The sequence below is a fragment of the Poecilia reticulata genome, chromosome 4 (genome assembly GCF_904066995.2).
Source record: "Poecilia reticulata chromosome 4, P_reticulata-male-v2, whole genome shotgun sequence".
NCBI classification, from domain to species: domain Eukaryota; kingdom Metazoa; phylum Chordata; class Actinopteri; order Cyprinodontiformes; family Poeciliidae; genus Poecilia; species Poecilia reticulata.
Window position 1 is genome coordinate 17,100,436 of NC_088833.1, and position 18,149 is coordinate 17,118,584.

General features: G+C 40.5%; 2 protein-coding genes across 2 annotated transcripts in view; one reads left to right on the forward strand and one right to left on the reverse strand.

The window, feature by feature from the left end:
- cers1 (ceramide synthase 1) overlaps positions 1-18,149 on the reverse strand; it is a 32,764-nt gene that overhangs the window by 12,131 nt on the left and 2,484 nt on the right. The window lies entirely within an intron of this gene.
- The window catches only part of tnfaip8l1 (tumor necrosis factor, alpha-induced protein 8-like 1), a 39,988-nt gene continuing 38,177 nt past the window's right edge, over positions 16,339-18,149 (forward strand). Inside the window, exons 1-2 of the mRNA XM_008407941.3 lie at positions 16,339-16,561; positions 16,674-16,771. The gene's annotated coding sequence lies outside the window, so the exon portion shown is untranslated. The remainder of the gene's footprint in view (positions 16,562-16,673; positions 16,772-18,149) is intronic.

Genomic DNA, 18,149 nt, shown 5'->3' on the forward strand with positions numbered 1-18,149 from the left:
AGTGTAAACGAGACACAAAGGAGGTGAAGCAGATATACAACAGGTATATGAGCATGGCAGGGACTCTGATGGGCTGTTTTTCATTGCTTGATAGCTGTGCCAAGACCGGAAACCAAACCCGTCCCCCTCCCCCCTTGTAAACAAAATTACACACACATACACAGTGCTGTAGAAAGCCAAAGAGTGTAACTGGAGGCAGCAAAGTGAAAGTAGCCTGTGTCAGTGATACAGCCCACTCAGCCTGATGGGACTGGGCTCAGTGACGGCCTGCATGACAAATTCATGAAGAGAGCGTTACTCCTGCTTAGAGTCAGGACGTTATTCAGTTTCTGCTTTTTCTGTTTGCGTGATATGAAACAGAGCAGCCAGTTTCGTCTTCACCTTGCGTCTTAATTCCCTGCCTTCCTTTGTTTATTCTTTATGGCTGTTTTTTCTGCTATTTTCTCCAAGTGATGGAGTCCTTGAGTCACGCCAGACACCCGAGACACAACAGGCAAAGGAAGCTGACTGGGGCCGCACAGATGTGAGATAAAAATGTAACGGCAACAGACTAATTAGCCAGGATACATGTACAGAGTCAGGGGGTCACATGACCATATCCAGGGTAGCTGATTGGCTCGGCTGCATGTGGCGTGTGTTAAGGGTCCGTTAAGTCCCGACCCGAGCAAAGTGCAGCACAGGACACTCCACCGCATTCTTTAAAGTCTCCCACCAGTGCATCTGCATCGGTCCCACCCATCCGTCTCCCCCCCTCCTCATTTCTTCCTCATTCCCGCTGTCCATCCACCACTGCGTCCCTCCCACCCGTCCTCCTCCCCTGCCTGTGACATTTATTTATAGAAGCCAGCTGTCAGCACACAGTGCAGCCCCCTGCAGTCCTTTAGCAAATCACCCCCTGCCCCCCACACAAAGCACTCACAAAAGACGAAATGCACTAGAAGCTGAAGCTGGTTGAAGCCAACACCAGCAGTGACTCTGCACTTCATGCTCTTGCTAAAAGCCGCCAAATCCACACATCACGCAGACTGCGTTGTCTCCTCAGCAGCACAAAATCATTGTTCTTCTCCTGTGTTATCAACAGCAGCTGCCTGCCGACGTTAACGCCGCAAACGAACGACAAAACACATTCGAGTAACCATAACACATTTCGTGAGATTCGTCACATCGTGAGTCACCTTGAAGGTCTCTCAAAGTAATGTCTGATGTTCAGGCTTTGTTGAAAAGTGTAGTTCCTTGCGATGACAGGACATCCATGGAGGTTACTTTATGGCTATTTAAGGTCAGTGAGGCCTTATCTTTATTTAGCTCAGAGAAGTATGTCGAAAATGTGACTTTTTTTAGCCCATACATCCTGTGTAAATGTGGCTTTAACAAGCAGTGAAAGTCAGGCTTGGTTAGCCTGTTTAATCAATGTTTAAGAATAGAAAGAACAGACACCTCTCTGTAAACGTCTTTCATTTCTCTACTGTATTTTTTAGATAGAAGGCAACACTGCTGAGTAAACAAAGTTGCGCTTATGCAATAAAAGGGCTTTTAACCTCATGAATTGTTGATATTCAGGCAGTTTGTGGTCAAGAAACGTAAGCGTGGCTCTGATGACTAAACCTGCAGAGTAGTGAAGTAACTAGGGATGCACAATTAGACCTGTCACAATAACAAATGACAATAAATTGTCCCAGTAGTTACTGCAATAAACGATACTTTTCAGGTAATATAATGGTAATGGCATTGTAATGGAAGAACACATTCACAAAACTTTAAATTCTAATGAGCATTTAACACTGGAACTGGATGATATTTTCCATCCATTTTCTTTCACCCTTGTCCCTCAGTGGGGTCGGAAGGGTTGCTGGTGCCCATCTCCAGCTAATGTTTCGGGCGTTTCGCCAGTCTGTTGCAGGGCAACACAGAGACACACAGGACAAACAACCATGCACACACACTCTCACACCTAGGGACAATTTAGAAGAGGCCAATTAACCTGACAGTCATGTTTTTGGACTGTGGGAGGAAACCGGAGTACCCGGAGAAAACTCACGCATGCACAGGGAGAACATGCAAACTCCATGCAGAAAGACCCCAGGCCGGGAATCGAACCCAGAACCTTCTTGCTGCAAGGCAACAGCTCTACCAACTGCGCCACTGTGCAGCCCCTGGATGATATTTTGAATACTCAAAATAAATAAACAAGTCAACAAAAATAGCATACAAAATTAATTATAAAGTCTCTATAAACAAAACTGGTCATCAAAAACAGGGCCGGTTGAGACCAAAGCACCAGACTAAAGACTTCTGTCATCCACTTTTTGGTAGAAAGAGAGAGAGGGAAAAGACTAATTACCATGCAGTTAATTGATTTAATTCTAGTAGATGGAAACGCACCTAATTAGTTTGAAAGGTTGTAAAGGTCTGCTCAGTTGAATGAAAACATAGCTAATGGTGACTGAGAACCTACACCAATAAAACCATCATGTCACTCGACATTTAACCTTTTAATGGTCAATATCTGGAGGGTGTGTGGAGAAACCATCAAAATGTTGCAATCTCCATACAATTACAGATTAAGTCAGTTCTCAACTCCTAAATTAAAGTTAATATTTGGCATCAGATCTCTGTTCTTGGTCAGCTTTGGTTGCAAAAACTAGAAAAGAAGGTTTCTGTAAGCGAGAAGCAGAAAATGACTGCTGTGGTTAATCAAACCATCAATAACACTGCCAGTATGACTACTTGAATGATAAAAAAAATAATTATAATCTCGGAATATCAGAAATAGGATGACATGACACTTGGGTCCTCGAGAATTAAAGCAGTGTGTGAGTGTTTGTTGAATAAGGAGCACCTTAAAATAACAATCCACCCCCATAATGTTAGAATGGCCTGGTTATAAGAGGCTGCGTCTTCAAAAGCATGTTTTAAAATGTTAAAGAAAATTGTTACCAACATAATAGCAGCACACCACAGACAGACACAGTGAGGAGGAGACACAAAGAGCGGGGTATGTGCAGTCCAAAGGCAAGCAAATGGCACAACAAAGCATCACTGCTGTGATCACAAGGTGTGCTTTGAATAATAGATACATGGAGTGGTTTATGGAAATTAGTGATGTCATTACAGATTGTTTGGTTTGATGCTTTTACAGACAGTGTTTATTTCTTTAACTGATGGTTTGTCTATATTGTTGGTCTTTTAAATGTGCTTATTAAAAAATTGGAGTTAAGAGAAAGCTTCAGTCTGTCTATCCATCTGCCTCTGCACATTACCATAGCTTTAAATGTATTTGTTAGAAACTTTTGTCATGTTTTCAAAAGCAACCCCTCGAGAAAAGCGACCTAGAAATACTTCGGTGCAGCTTTCAACTTTCACAAAGCCTCTGTCGATGTACCATGACGTTGCTGTTCAAGGGTCTATTTACAGACAACTTTATGCATATTAGTTAAGGTGCTAGAAAATTAAAGAAGCAAAAATGTCTCGACCACAGATAAAAATGTGCCAATTTTGTCTGCAACAACTGGGTCAGGTACTGAAAAATGCAGCAAAACCAAGAACTCTCAAAGTTTTTTGATATGCATCAACCAACAAGACTTGAATTACTGTTAGGTGAAAATCTCATAAAAAAATTAGAGGTTTATGCGTTAACTTAGAAATTGACCCAATGTACTATACCTATATCAAACGTGAAGCTTCTGCAGCATTTTCAGCATGAATTTTTGCTTGTTTTGATCCAAGCTTTGGATCAGAACATAAGTTCTGATCCAAACATCAGAACATGAGTTCTGATCCAAAGCTTGGTCTGAAATGTAGATTGATTATTTACCAGTTGGCCAAAAGTTAAGTTTTGTTTCTCTCTATATCAAGCCAACCCTCCAATTTCATTGTCCATAATCCATCAGTTTTCTATGTCAGCCACCCAAGTAGAGGTATAGTGGGTCAAGGACAGTCATCCCCCATCATCTGTCAGTTGACTGATAAGGTCTTGAACTACACTCAGACTGGACCCACAGCCTTTCAACAGATCGCCCTCGCTCCTCTTCCCTCCCTGACAGACAGACTCTGGATCAACTCGTCCCCTCGCCTGAGGCATCGCTGGCTCTCATTTCACTGTCCTTTCTGCTTCCCTGCCAACGAGACTCTGAGCTGGAAATCGGGGAAGGAGAAAAAAAAAAAGGTGGACAACTTATCAAGAAGTCGCAGAAGCTGATTGCATGAGACGATTAATATGATTAATCGTAATGAATCGGAAAATGAGCCGGAAAAGGGTAGAGTGCCTTCTCCGGGTCAGGGGGGTCGTCCTGCCTCAAGTGGAGGAGTTTAAGTATCTGGGGATCTTGTTCACGAATGAGGGAAGAAGGGAGCGGGAGATCGACAGGCGGATTGGGGCAGCGTCTACTGTGAAGCGGGCGCTGTACCGGTCCGTCGTGGTGAAGAGAGAGCTGAGCCAAAAAGGGAAGCTCTCGATTTACCGGTCGATCTACGTTCCCACCCTCATCTATGGTCATGAGCTTTGGGTCATGACCGAAAGAACGAGATCACGGGTACAAGCGGCCGAAATGGGTTTCCTCCGCAGGGTGGCTGGGCTCTCCCTTAGAGATAGGGTGAGAAGCTCGGTCATCCGGGAGGGACTCAGAGTAGAGCCGCTGCTCCTCCACGTCGAGAGGAGCCAGTTGAGGCTCGGGCATCTGGTCAGGATACCTCCTGGACGCCTCCCTGGTGAGGTGTTCCGGGCACGTCCCACTGGGAGGAGGCCTCGGGGAAGACCCAGGACACGCTGGAGGGATTACGTCTCTCGGCTGGCCTGGGAACGCCTTGGGATTCCCCCGGAGGAGCTGGAAGAAGTGGCTGGGGAGAGGGAAGTCTGGGCCTCCCTTCTGAAGCTGCTGCCCCCGCGACCCGACCCCGGATAAGCGGAAGAAAATGGATGGATGGATGGTAATGAATCAATTTAGCAAGCGAACATTTTGAAAAAAAAAATAAAAATCTTATGTTCTACCCAGAACTCCTCAAGTGACAAAGTTTTAGCTTCACCCGGCTCAAATATCCTATCAAGCATCTTTTGCTATCCGATTATTAATCGATAAATACAAAAACAATCAACAGATCAGGCTTACGTGTATTGACGTTAAGACAAGCAGAAAGGGCTAAACTTTTCACATGTTAATGTTAGAAGTATTTTCAGCTTCATATGTATTCTTTCCTATAAATGATTAAGCTTTTGCTAAAATGTTATTGCTAGCTTATTAGATTTGAGGCACAATATATATATATTAAAATGTTTACATAGGAATTTAATAGTTTGTTAATTTGCATCTTTTAATGTATTTCTAATATTGTGTAAGGGAGACTTAAATGGTTTGAAAAAAAAAAATCTGCAGAATGTTCCAATTCGCTATCCGATTAATCGACAGAATAACCAATAGATTAATCAATTACTAAAATAATCATTAGTTGCTGCCCTATGTGAGACATCAGTCTGAGTAAAAACATCATCTTCCTCTCATTCCAGTCGTTTCTTTTCTCCTTATTCACCCTCCTTCTGACCCGACTGCTAGTCTTTTCTAGGAGATCTCCACGTTCACTTCCCAGAAGCAGGCGACGAAAGAGGAAGAGAGGTGACTGGACTCTGCCATGTTGGCCAGTTGCATAAGAAGATAAATTGGGTCAGTGAGTCAGGATGCTGGCTCATGTGTGGATCTGTTAAATCAGGCCTGCTCTCATTCGCTTTCTTTCATTTATTTTGGCTCGTTCTAGCTTCGATCTCTTTCTGGCCGCCTGAAAAAGATCGAACTACCAGTCACTCCGGGTATCTCGGAGTACCTTTAAAGCCAAACCTGTCACAGATGCCCTCTGGTTTTAGGGTAAATAGGATTTGCCAGGGCTAATCCAACAGATGACCAGTTTTAAACTATATATACATGTGTGGGTAAAAATAACCCATTCATCTGTGATTAACAATTATAACAATCCAATCTGAAGTGCCTTCTAGAACGTCTTGACGCTTCAAATCCACTTTTTGTCTTCAAATATTATCAGCCACCCGGTAATCCGCTTTAATACACTTGTTTTTTACTTTACAGTGTGGATTATCGGCCTCTATAAAAAGAGAATGATGTCACTCGCCCTCCTGTCTTGTGCTTAACAAGGTGGAGAGCGGACAGCTGCCACTGGGGATAAAGATTGAGGGTTTTAGCTTTTGCATTTCTGCTTGAAGTTGTTTGTAAAAAATGGAACATTGGACTTTGCTTTTCTTCTGTGCTTTATATTTCTCTCATTGTTTCACCGTGTCAAGTTTACTTTACTTTTTTCTCTATCATACAACCAATCAATTGCAAGGTGCCTTCTTGTTCACATTTCCCACTAAGTCATGTTGTTTTTATATTGTTGGGCTTTCTCGTCTTTTGTCGTGATTCTTCTTTAATTTTTTCAGCTTTTCCGAATGTTATTGTTTTTATGTTTTGTCAGTGGTTTTGTGTGCTGTTCCCAACATTTATCTTCAATCCGTTTCCACCAAGGAGTTGGTGCGGATCAGCTGTCGTCAAGCCATCTATCTGCGCCCGGCTTATTTTTGCTTTAATTAGAAGGAACAGGAAAGGTTTCTAACGAGAAACAGCAACAGTAAAAGCAGCCTGGTTGTGGGAGGGAAGCTGCTTTGTTTTATAGCTGTGGAACAAACCCTCAGATTACACAGCGTGCCACCTTAAGACCATTTCCCCCAGAGGGGTTTTCTCCGCTGCATGTCTCGCCACGTCTTTGCTGACCCACTGAAAACAAAAAACACTTCCAGCTCACGAATGTTGAATCACGCCAGCTTTGACTGACCTCATTTCCCCTTCCTGCCTACATACTTGGTGGATTGCATGCTGGGAAATGAGTCAGCTGTTTATTTGTATGTCTGTAAATAAAACAAGAAATGAGGGATAAGTTCCTTAAGGGGTCTCAGATGAATCAGCCCTCCACGCAGACTGAAAAAGAAATGTGAGTGATACGGAGGACAAACAGCGACTCGATCAATAATTTATCCCACCAAGAGGAAAGTTTGCAGATATGTTCACACAGAAACAGAGAAGACGAATGCTTTGAAGCACACTTGGCATCTTTTCTGCTTTGGTTCTGCCATTTTTAGCTTGAAGAACTAAATTTGACATAAATTACATTGCCAGAAGTATTGAGATGCCCCACCAAAATATGAAATTAAGATGCGTCATTCACCTTCATTTGGAGAGCAGTATAAAAATAAGCATTTAGACCGATTCTACAAACATTTCTGAAGCCATCAATAGCCCTTGGGATCTGAGTAAATTCAAGTGAAATCAGTTCTGAAGTCAGAGCAGCAGACCGCCACATTTTGAGCCTGATTGTGTTCAGTCAAGTGTAAAGTTTGGCAGATGATGTAATTATGATGTGGGATTTTTTTTTAGTAATCCCACATCATAGATGCTACAGACCAACAACCGGTTGAAGAAAAGTGACCAAAATGTCCTTATCAATGTCCACTGTCCATCTCCATTATCAGCATTTGACAACTTTGTACCAAAGGCTTAAAAATAATTTGTGTTAGGTGTGTTATTATTTTAGATAAAAAGATAAGTCTTACATGAAAGACATGTTCTCTACTTTTTCCTGTTCTGAAAAGAAGTAGATCTTTTAGTCACAACGTATTTGCATCATGGAAAAAGGAAGTTGTGGATTACTAATTAAAAGCATGTAAGATCATTGGTCAAGCTGAAATAAGGTACATATAGATAAAAAATAGATTATCTACATACCGTATTTTATAGAAATTGTCAGGAGTTGTCACTTATTGTCCAACAACTGATTTCTCTAAATATTTTTATGTGATAATGTGGGATTTTTAGCCCCAGTGAATAATGTAATTTAAAAAAAAAAAACGTTCAGCGTGAGATTTTCTACTGCAATAACTTATTTTAAGGCTTTTAATTGTGTGAGCCAATAATTAAGGAGGATACTGCTGAAGAACAAATCAGTTACATCTGAGGACAAACAGGATGCAGCAGCATGTGATGATCTTTGACATTCCAATAAGAAGGGAATAGATTGTGGCTGGCAGATGGAAAACTTAGTCCCCCCCCATATAGTTCACACCAGCAGCTGAACATTTGGACTTAATTTGATTAAAAGCCAGTGATTAGATGAGGCACTAAATTAGAACTGGTCTGAGTGAGTGCTGATGATTCACCACTACATGCACATGTGTGCAGGAGCAGCAAATCTGACTGACAGGTGACGCTGTCGGGACTCGAGCTCCAGTACAGGAAACGCTTTTGTCTGTCTCTGCAGAGTGAAAAATGAATATTAACTCCCCGTCAGGTTCCCAGTATAACAACATGAAGTGACTGCATTTCTGAATTTGTTTGAAGTCACTGGTTCAGCAATTTTTTCCTTTTTACATAAGATTTAGACCAGCAGTTTCAGTTCCTGATCCATAACTGTGGTCCTAAGATTCTAATAAGGCCCTCTAATGCTTCACACTTCACACATGACAATTTGTCAAAACAAAACAATACACCTGCTTGGGGGAGTTCCAGTACATCAGCGAATCCCTGAGGAGACATTATCGCCTCGCTTGTTTATCAAATTAACCCCAAGAGCATCAGAGCAACTGCACACAGGCTAAGCAGCAAGAAAATCCACAATATTAAGTCAACGTTGGGGACAAATTATTTGTAAAGTTTATTCGTCTGATGTAATATCACAAATTTGCAATATCCTGTTCAAAGAAACCTCATTTTGCAAGACCTTTAAATAACACTACTGAATTACATCGATAGCATTAGCGTGATGTATGAAAAGCTAATGAAAACAAAATGTCTTGATGTGTAAGCATCAAAAATTAAATGTATTTCATTGATCAATTTCAATAAAACCACATTCTATTTTTCAAACCATCACTAACTTCAGCCGTTGCATATAAAAAAAACAGGCAATAATCAGAAAAGATGAGTCTTTCAGAATGATAAGATTATTCTGCCATCAAATTCATGTGCAGAGGTTTGATAGGCAAGCAATCATGATGAAAATCAAATATGTCAGTCAAAAGAGGCATTTTTTCACGTTTGTTTACATTTTTTTTGTGTGATTTCTCGTGTGTGTGTGTGTGTGACTGTGCGTCTTAAGAGGAAACTTGCTCTTAAACATGGCGAAATGGTGTTCCCTTCAACACCATCAGCCTTTTTAGGAAGCAGGAATGTGAAAGCCTGTCTCGCTCTCGTCTCTAAATAATGGAGATGTGAAGTAATGAGTTCAGTGACAGGTTTTCTCCTACAATTTCCTATGATTTAGGTGATAAAACAAAAACGTCTGCACTCTGTTATATTTTAGAAGAGCTGCTTTCACTTTGTCACCGCTGCTGTCTACAGCTGCACACTCGTGCTTTCTTCTAATAAACTCCCTGTGTTATCATGTGGTGAAATCTGTGAAAAGAAAACTATTTGGAAGCTGTTATACAGTCAGGTTTAGAAAAACTATAATCAATAAAAGCTATTAAAAAAAAAGCATCCTTTCTTTATTAAGCTGACAATAGTTATGATTTCCACAGCAGCACAAACAAACTAAAGCAAATATGTCCCAAAAGGCCTGATTTTTTTCTTATTTAGCAAATTAGAAATGATTTAAATTTGCTCATGTGGCATTTATTTGTCTAATGGTTTCAGTTAACTGTGTTTGTGTCGATGTCAGGTCACAAACCAAAACTGATCGAAGCGATAATGCAGCTGAAGTCAATCAGGCGGATCAAGCTTCTTTTTCAGGACAAGTTTATTTGCAGCTCTGCAGAGAACGCGACATCACCGCCTTCAACCTTAGATTAACCTGAAAACCATGTCGGCACCTTAAAATGCAAGGATTTTATGCAAACTGGATGTGTCATGTTGCATGTGTGCGTCAGGCGGTTCTGAATTTGCACACAGACCTACTTGGCTCACGGTTCAAGCTGACAGCTGGAAGACATATGGCTGTCATTCATAATACAGTAGCCACACTTATGGCAACACGGCGAGAACGAGGACTGACACTAGAGTGGGTGAGCGTAACTGTGAGAGCCAGGTTGATTTAAACTGATGAGAAAAAAAACATCAGGACCAACTAATTATCTCCTGAACCCAGCATACATCACCGGTGTGTGTTGAGGTTTCAAAGTGTGTATTTTATGGTTCAGGAGAGCAGGTGTGTGTACTGTTGTTTACACCACTTGACATTTTTCACATGCTGCCACATTTGAGCCAAAACTTTCCGTTTATTTTGTGGGGGTTTTGTGTGAAAGACTAACACAAAGTAGCGCATAACTGTGAAGTAGAAAGAAATTTATATTATTTTTCAATTTTTATTTTTTAATTCAATCCACGTTCTGGCACTATGGAATAAAAATAAAATCTCAGAAATCTCAGATTTTGTTTTACACCAAATCCTATTTATTATTTTAATCGACTAAAAAACTTACAAATGACATAAGATATCTTTAAAAAATTATCTTTATTTCAATCATTTCTTCTGTGAGTTGACCTGAAATTGAAAGTCGGAAAAGAAAGAAGCTATTAGACGTTTGTTAAAAAAGATTGTAGTTCTTGGTTAGCATCACTTGAAATATGGAAACCAGAGGTGTGCATTAGTGACAAAAAAATTCAGATTTTCCATAAGTTAAATCTTCAAAAACAGAACATTTAATTAATCGATAAACTAGAATTATAGCCCATCCCTACCACTAAATAAAACACATTGGTTTCAAATCTTAAATAATTCATAAAGCCGCCTGTTTAGGTTTTAGTAATGATGTAAGTCCAGTGTCATATGCCCTGGCCTCCTTGTGAGAATTTCTAAGTTAATTTATCTCTGCAGTTGGGTCTTTTACAAACTGAATTATGATTGAAAAAAGCAAACTTACATCTAAATCTTGCAGCAGCATGAATCATTTTCAGCTTAAATGTAGCTGGAAACACTACAGGTTTTGTTTTGAACTTCGTTCTTTTGACCTTAACTTCAAATAAACTTTTCAAAGGTTTTCTAACTAGTTTGAAGACTCTGTAATATCTGCCAGACGAAAGAGTGAAGGAGTTACTCAAAAGGTCTCATTCTCAACCACTTGCACTAAGCTTTGCGGTTACGCAAACCCCAAACCGCACAGAGGATGGGGACAGACAGGGGAGGACAAGACGCATGAGCAAGGAGGGAGGGGAGGTGTGATGAGTTGTATACTCAGAAAAGGACAGAGATGAAAGCAGGCTGTCCAGACACTGCACTCTGCATGAGAGGGATTCCATGCAAGTGTTGCAATTTCTTCCACAGAGAAAGAGAAAGCCCATCTGTGATGGGGAAACTCATCTAATTTCTTCCAGGGAATAAAAGGCTTTTTAGATCCTACCCATAACTACAGTGCAAGAACAAAGATCCACACAATTATGGCAAGCAAGCCATAAAACATGATGTGCACAGTTTCTGTAAGGGCCATGGCCCTCCCTTACAGAAAGAGAGTGAACTTCAGCATCCTCTCTGACCACTCAGTTCTCACTTGATGATAAAAAGTGTCCTTGATGGAGGAGATTCATCCACCAAGCAAGGCGCTCACAGTTACAGTGCGTTCTGGCCCAGTCAAAGGCTGTCCGCTGAGGGTGGAGAGAGAGAGAGAAACAAACAGAGGAGCGAGAGGGAACAGCAGAGAAGAAAAGAGACTGGGAGGGAGACCACAGACTCCGAGCTTCATGTCGGATGCCTGCTGACCAGAGGAAAGTCTGACTGTCTGCAAACAGAGCTGATTCATCCCCATGCGTTGCAATGAATAAACATCCCAGCTGCAACTATGATTTAAGGAATGCAGAACTACTCCCTGTTAAATTATTAACCAAGAACATCACATTAAAATCTGTGAACAAAGCGCCAGGCTGCGGTCAATCTGCGGCAGAGGAATAAGGTCATCAGTGATGCCAAATTAACAAAGTTCTCATCAAAGTTCCTACGTGAGTTCGTCCAGACTCAAAATGGCTGCTTTTATGGATGTCATTTTTTCAATTCCCACAGTGAAGCAACAAACAATGTATTATATAAACCTGGGTGACAAGTTAAGAGTTCAACTTCACATCTTACTGAAAAACTATTCATAACAGTCCTTTCAAACCGAGAAAGGAAAAAACGACAGCCATATTTAGAAAGTCTGTTTATTCATTTAAGCCACTTCAGCTCTGCTGAGTTCACATGTGGCTGGGGTCGGTGTTTATCAGCAGGTAGGAGGTGAGTGGGAGCGGAGTGGGCTTTCAATTATGAAACAAAGCTGAAAAAACAACACTCTGAAAACTGGCTTTATAAACTTGAACAAAAAGGTCCGTTTATCAGCAGCCTTCAGTAGGTCATCATCTTTTCAGTGTAGAAAAAAGATAAAAAAGTGGGAAAGGTCATTTACATGTTGTAGTTTTACCCTGAAGGGGTCATTCATCCTTCAAAACTCTTCGATGTGGATGAATTCAAATGATTCTTAAAAAGATGAGTGGGTCAAATTTCCTTCACAGCGATGTAAAACACTCGTTTCCCGGTATCGGGAAATCCTTAATAGTGTGTGTTGTTGTTAAGGGTGAAACAACCAGTTATTAGTCTGCAACATTTACAGACCAATGAGCTATTTTTACCCTCAGTGCAGCTGAAAAACCTCATTCAGAGTTGCAAAGCTTTTTTTGGAAAACTTCTCACTTTTGGTAATTCAACACTAGATTAAATTTGTTGCAATTATTAACAATTCAACATTTTATTTCTACCTTTAGGTTTTAAAATGAATACAGATATAAGATCTCAGCAAATATTCCACTCGGTGTTGATATGAAACAACTAATTTGTAACCTAACAAGAAAAATAGCTTGTTTTAGCAAATGCAAAATCTGAAGGCCATTGTTAACATATCTATATTTAAATGCAGTAGTTGATTTTTCATCATCTTCCACTTGTAATCTGGAGCTGCAGGCTGCAGAACCCTGGCGTAGGGATTTTCACAAAAATCCATGTCAACTCGGACTCTGCTTTTTCGCCTAAATGAATAAAAACTCCTTGTTATCTTTGATGCTTTATATGTGACTAGAAAAGCACAATGAAGGAACTTTGTAAGGAGAAAAATTCTCTTTAGTGCGCTGTGTATTTTTCCTCTTCACATGCATTCACTTCTTCAGTCTGCGGTAATTTCCAGGTGACTGATGTGTGTCAACATAGCATATAGATGGAAGCTCAGCTCACCTGTCGGTGGTTTTGACACTGAGGTTGATCAATATCTAGGATTGCTCCAGATCATTTATTACGGTGACAAGCTACATTAACTTCAGCAGGCCTGTGGAGTGCAGGACAGTTTAGTGAAGCCATAAGTTCTGTGTATAAACTACAAATCGAAAGCCAAGGTGGAAATATATTGCATGTCAGGTGACGGCCTAAGTGCTGCTCGTAATGCATACGATGCAGCGAGGAATTAGATAGCTGGGCCACAGAAGAAGAGAGCTGACAACAAACTAATGTAATAAAAACTCACTATTGCTTGCAATCAGTGTCAAAACTACAAGCGAGCTTTATCTGCGTGGGCACTTTTGGAAAAATGGATATCACTCCCTGCTAACCGCAAACCCCAGAATCAGGTTTCTGCCTGTGGCTCTAATGTGCAACAACTTAATGGAAAGTGATCTGGGATTTGTGGTTGGGAGCGCCAGGGAACCAGGGCATGCTTTCCCAACTAGGGGAACAACAGAGAGCCGGCCCTGTTCGCCGTCCAGCTCGGTGCAGCAGGATAAGCTCTGCGACAAAGCTGAAGCTGCAAAATTACCTCTCTGAGAGGCACTTATGAGAACGGTCACAAACTGCTGCCACTGACAGAGCTTGACTGCAGAGCACACAAAGCACAGGCAGAGTGATGCAGGACGCAAACATTTAGAAAGTGAGCAGACGTCAAAGAGCATATGTCCTTTCAAGCGGCATATGGATGTGTGTGGGTGAATATGCAACTGTGTTAATGATTGGCTGCTGGAGCTGAGTCAGCAAGCGAGGTCCTACAAGTTCACTTCTACTCTTCCTTCCTCTTTCTAACTCCTCTTTATTTGTTAATTTAATCCCCCAGATTATCCCCCTCGTCTTCTCTGAACTCTATTTTCTTCTCTAATTTTCTTTTTTTTTTAATGAACGCTTATACTTCCTGTTGAAGCAACGCGCGGCTTCTTACAAACTGTATCTACACTCTCTAGAACGAGAAAGAGCATGCCGATACGATGAGCATTTTGTGCATCTGAAACCATCCTGCGCCCTCAGGCTGTACACACAGATGCAAATGTTAACCATCGGTCGCATCATGCAAGCAAAACTGAACACATCAAAAGCTGCGTGCGCTTTCTCAAAATTGTGCAGAGTTCAAAAGAAAATGAGGAAGGAGTCGCAGCTGGGAACTCTAAGTGTAACATTTACATGCTTGTTCCTCAGAAGAGCTTTTCAGCTCTAATCTTAAAAGCCACATGTATTTATTTTTCTTTAAACTGCCAGTGTTACAATGCTGCCAGCTGACGAGGAAGAGCATGGTGAGGATGCACGGTTTTCTTACATAACAGTGGCTTGTAAAAGAAGTTAATTTAACCTGGATGTCTGTTGCTGTGTCTCATGCAGCCACGCATCAAAGCAAATGTGAAACACCTTTGTGGGCAACAGAGCGATAACAGCCCCCAACAAGCTGCCCCCCAGCAGACTATGGAAGAACATATGGAAGTTCCTATTTGGATGAATTATCGCACACCATCCATGTTTGGGTCGAAGCTGAGTTATCTTAAAATCATCCATCATAAAAGCCCAATGTTTTAGTTTTAAATGTCTACTTCCATTTCAAACAAGTCAAGATGTTTTGCTCTGACAAAACATCTGTTTTGTCCGACTCCTGACTGAGAGAAAAATCAAGGAAAGTCGGTAACCCGCAGAAAAAAAAAAAACTGAAGCACTTCCTGAGCAGGGGAGAGTAATGATTACAGTACATGATGTGCATCTTAAGTTAGTCAACTCATCAAACCAAACTCAGAGTTTTTATTGCCGCTTGGCGGACAGACTCTGTGGGGCAACAACCTCTAAAATTATGACATTATAGCTGACTTTATGAATACTTTTATCTGATGAATTGGTCTTTATGAATTGGCCCTCTAAAGTTACTCACAACGTGTAAAAAAAACGTTGTTGTTGTAGGATAGACTCACGCTGCTTACAATTACAGCTGTTTAAACACAGTATGAAGAGATAGAGTCAATTGGATCAGGCAAGCTTTTTACTTTGTGCGCAGTCCAGCAGGGACGCACTGACCCTTACTAGGTTTTTCTTGTGGAAATGACAGTCTGATGGGACAACCCCCAGCTTCCCCGCTGTCCGACCGTGACATCTGACGTCCTCCTCCTGAGCGTTGTGCTAATACTAAAACTTTTTATTTATTGGTTTGACTTCAAGCTATTTTCTTGTTGTCATGTCTGACTTATTAAGGTTAATTAAATGTTGTGTTTTTCTGTTTGCCATTTTGTTAAAGTGTAAATAGATTAGATAGAAGCAAGTTTTCTTGCTAACATAAATCTTCCTCAGTTGAATGGCATGCTCTCTTGTCTTTCCCATTTTAACGAGTTGCAATCAAACTGTATTTTTTTTAACTCAGCATAATTGCTTTAAAATGTAAAAAAGATTTTATTAAACTGATTAATTGTCTACAAATCGTCCTTGATGAAGGAGTAATAAGTTTCTGACCCCAACAAACATTTGCTTTACTTAGCAGGTTCCTTTAATTTTCCCATTTTGAAGAATGACTAAGATAAATTTAAATCTGAGTCACATCATAAATTTACTGCAGGAACGAACACTGGAAGTCATCTATTACTAATGAAACGTTTCCACAAACGGTCATCAACTTAGTGTGGCAATAAATGTGGAGTGCTCTGTAATTACAGTTGATATTTTAACAATGTCCCCTATTCTTTAAAATTCAGTTCATACCAGTGCAAAAGGGTTCGGTTTTGACAAAAAGTCTAACAGAATTTTCTGTTAATCAACTAATAAATGTTTGCAGATGAAGTTTTTATGTCTTAAAACATTGAAATAACTCTGCCAACTAATGTCCAAGTTATCAGTCAGCAATTATATGTTCTTATGAGCTCTAACGATGTGCATACATAATTATCAATGGTGTAATTAAGCGTACTCGCTTTTATTCAATTTAAGAAACCATAGCAACGGCACATGTCAATACAGTAAAAACTACACCATCAATCTTTACAAGGCAGCTATTAAACACATGTTTATTTGTCAGTCTGCTTAATGAGAAACAATCTGGTTTTGTTTCAGGCTGGTGGGATGTGTTCGGAAGAAATAAGAACACAAACAATCTACTTCTGTTTCCCTGACAACTCACTTTGGTTTTATAATGTATAACAATAATACTGTAACTGAATTAGCTCTGCATGGCTGACCTACTCTGAAACCACCCGCCTCATCCCTAACATTCCAGTTGGATTTGACATGAACTCAATAACAGGGAGTTTAGGAACTAATTACCAATCAGTCTGATAATATCATAAGGTTGCTGGTAAGACATGATTACATACTGCAAAAGATAAAGCAGGCCTCATTCAGAGTTTTTTCAGTCTGGATTTGCCCTAAGAGATCCTGCCTGATGCTCTCTACCATCTGTATCTCAGAATAAGGTGCCACATCCAGGATTTCTGTGCAGAGAGGAACCTTGCTTAGCATAAACTAACAGCAGAAGGAGGAGGAATGGTCCCGGGGCCTTGGATGGGTGAGTAGCAGAATATAGAAGATCTGGGCAGAGGTCCAGTTCTGTCAGGACAGCCTGAGTGTCTGCTAGACAAAATGGGGTGAGATTGTTGCTTTTAGAGTTGTTGCAGCTCTGTAAGCGCACATCTCCAAGCACGCCATAGTTTTCCACCAGTGCCGTGTGATTTCTCTAAAGACGCTGTTTGATCTTTTTATAGCATGAAAGGGATACTTTGATTGCTGAGGTAGATAATTTTCTGGTGACTGCTAAAAATCAGCAGATTTACCTAAAACAAATGACCACAAAAAGTGCTGTACCAATTCAAAACTAAATATAGGTCTCTGTTTCTGACATTTTAAACTATCTGACCTCAGCATGCTTTCAGGTGACCAAAATGCAAAGAGAGTAAGATAAAAGAGTTCTTATCACTTATCTTCATGATGATGATTACTGTATCCTTTGACATAAAATAATACATTTTTTTAATATTTACTGAGACTAAATATTTACTGAGACTATTACTGACTGGTTGTAAAAGTGCATGACAGAAGAAATAGTAAAAGTGTTGTGATTTGCAATCATATTTATACTTCTTGGAGTTTTTTCAAGATTTTCTTTCAATGTACTTTGAAATTTTATGTAATAGCTCAACACTCTGTGTTTTCATTATTTTAAGAGTAAAACCTAAAAAGTGGAGCTAGTCTAGTGGAGCTGCACTGATTGCAGTTTCCTGGCCGATCGCCGATCTTTAAAAAGCCTGACCTGCCGATTCAGATTTTGGCTGATAGTAATTTTTTTGTCTGAAATGTTGCCAAATATAGCAAGAAAGTCGGTGAGTTGGCAAAAGTGGGATGACTTTTGTTAACTGCAAATGTGCAGACATGACCTGGTGGGCCGGTCTATCAGTCAAACCTCTCTCACTGGAAAGCAGAAGAGGACAAAAGGTGATTTTTAGTCCTTTTGCTGAGGCAGATAAGACTGGGGGACAAGATCGGCCGATCACCAATCTCGTAACATTAAGGAAATACTTTGTTAATCCTAAATAAAATCCTACACAACCAAATGCTTTCAGAACTAACCTAATAAGTAGTGGCAGAAAACCAAACCTCAGGTGGAAGAAACTGTCTGCTGCCATTGAGTGCACAAATAGTAATTTGGACTGCAAATGTGGACTAAGATTAGATTTTTGGGCGAGCATTCGAAATATTGTGGAACCTAACACAGCACGTTTCCCTGAACACAGTGAACTATGGTGGTGGCAGCATTGTGCTGTGGGGACAATCTTGTTGCAGATTCAGGGAAAGAAAGATGGTTAAGATGGATGGAGTTAAATACAGAGCATTCCTTAAATAATCGATTAGAGGCTGCAAAAAATTTGACACTAGAGTGGAGGATCGTC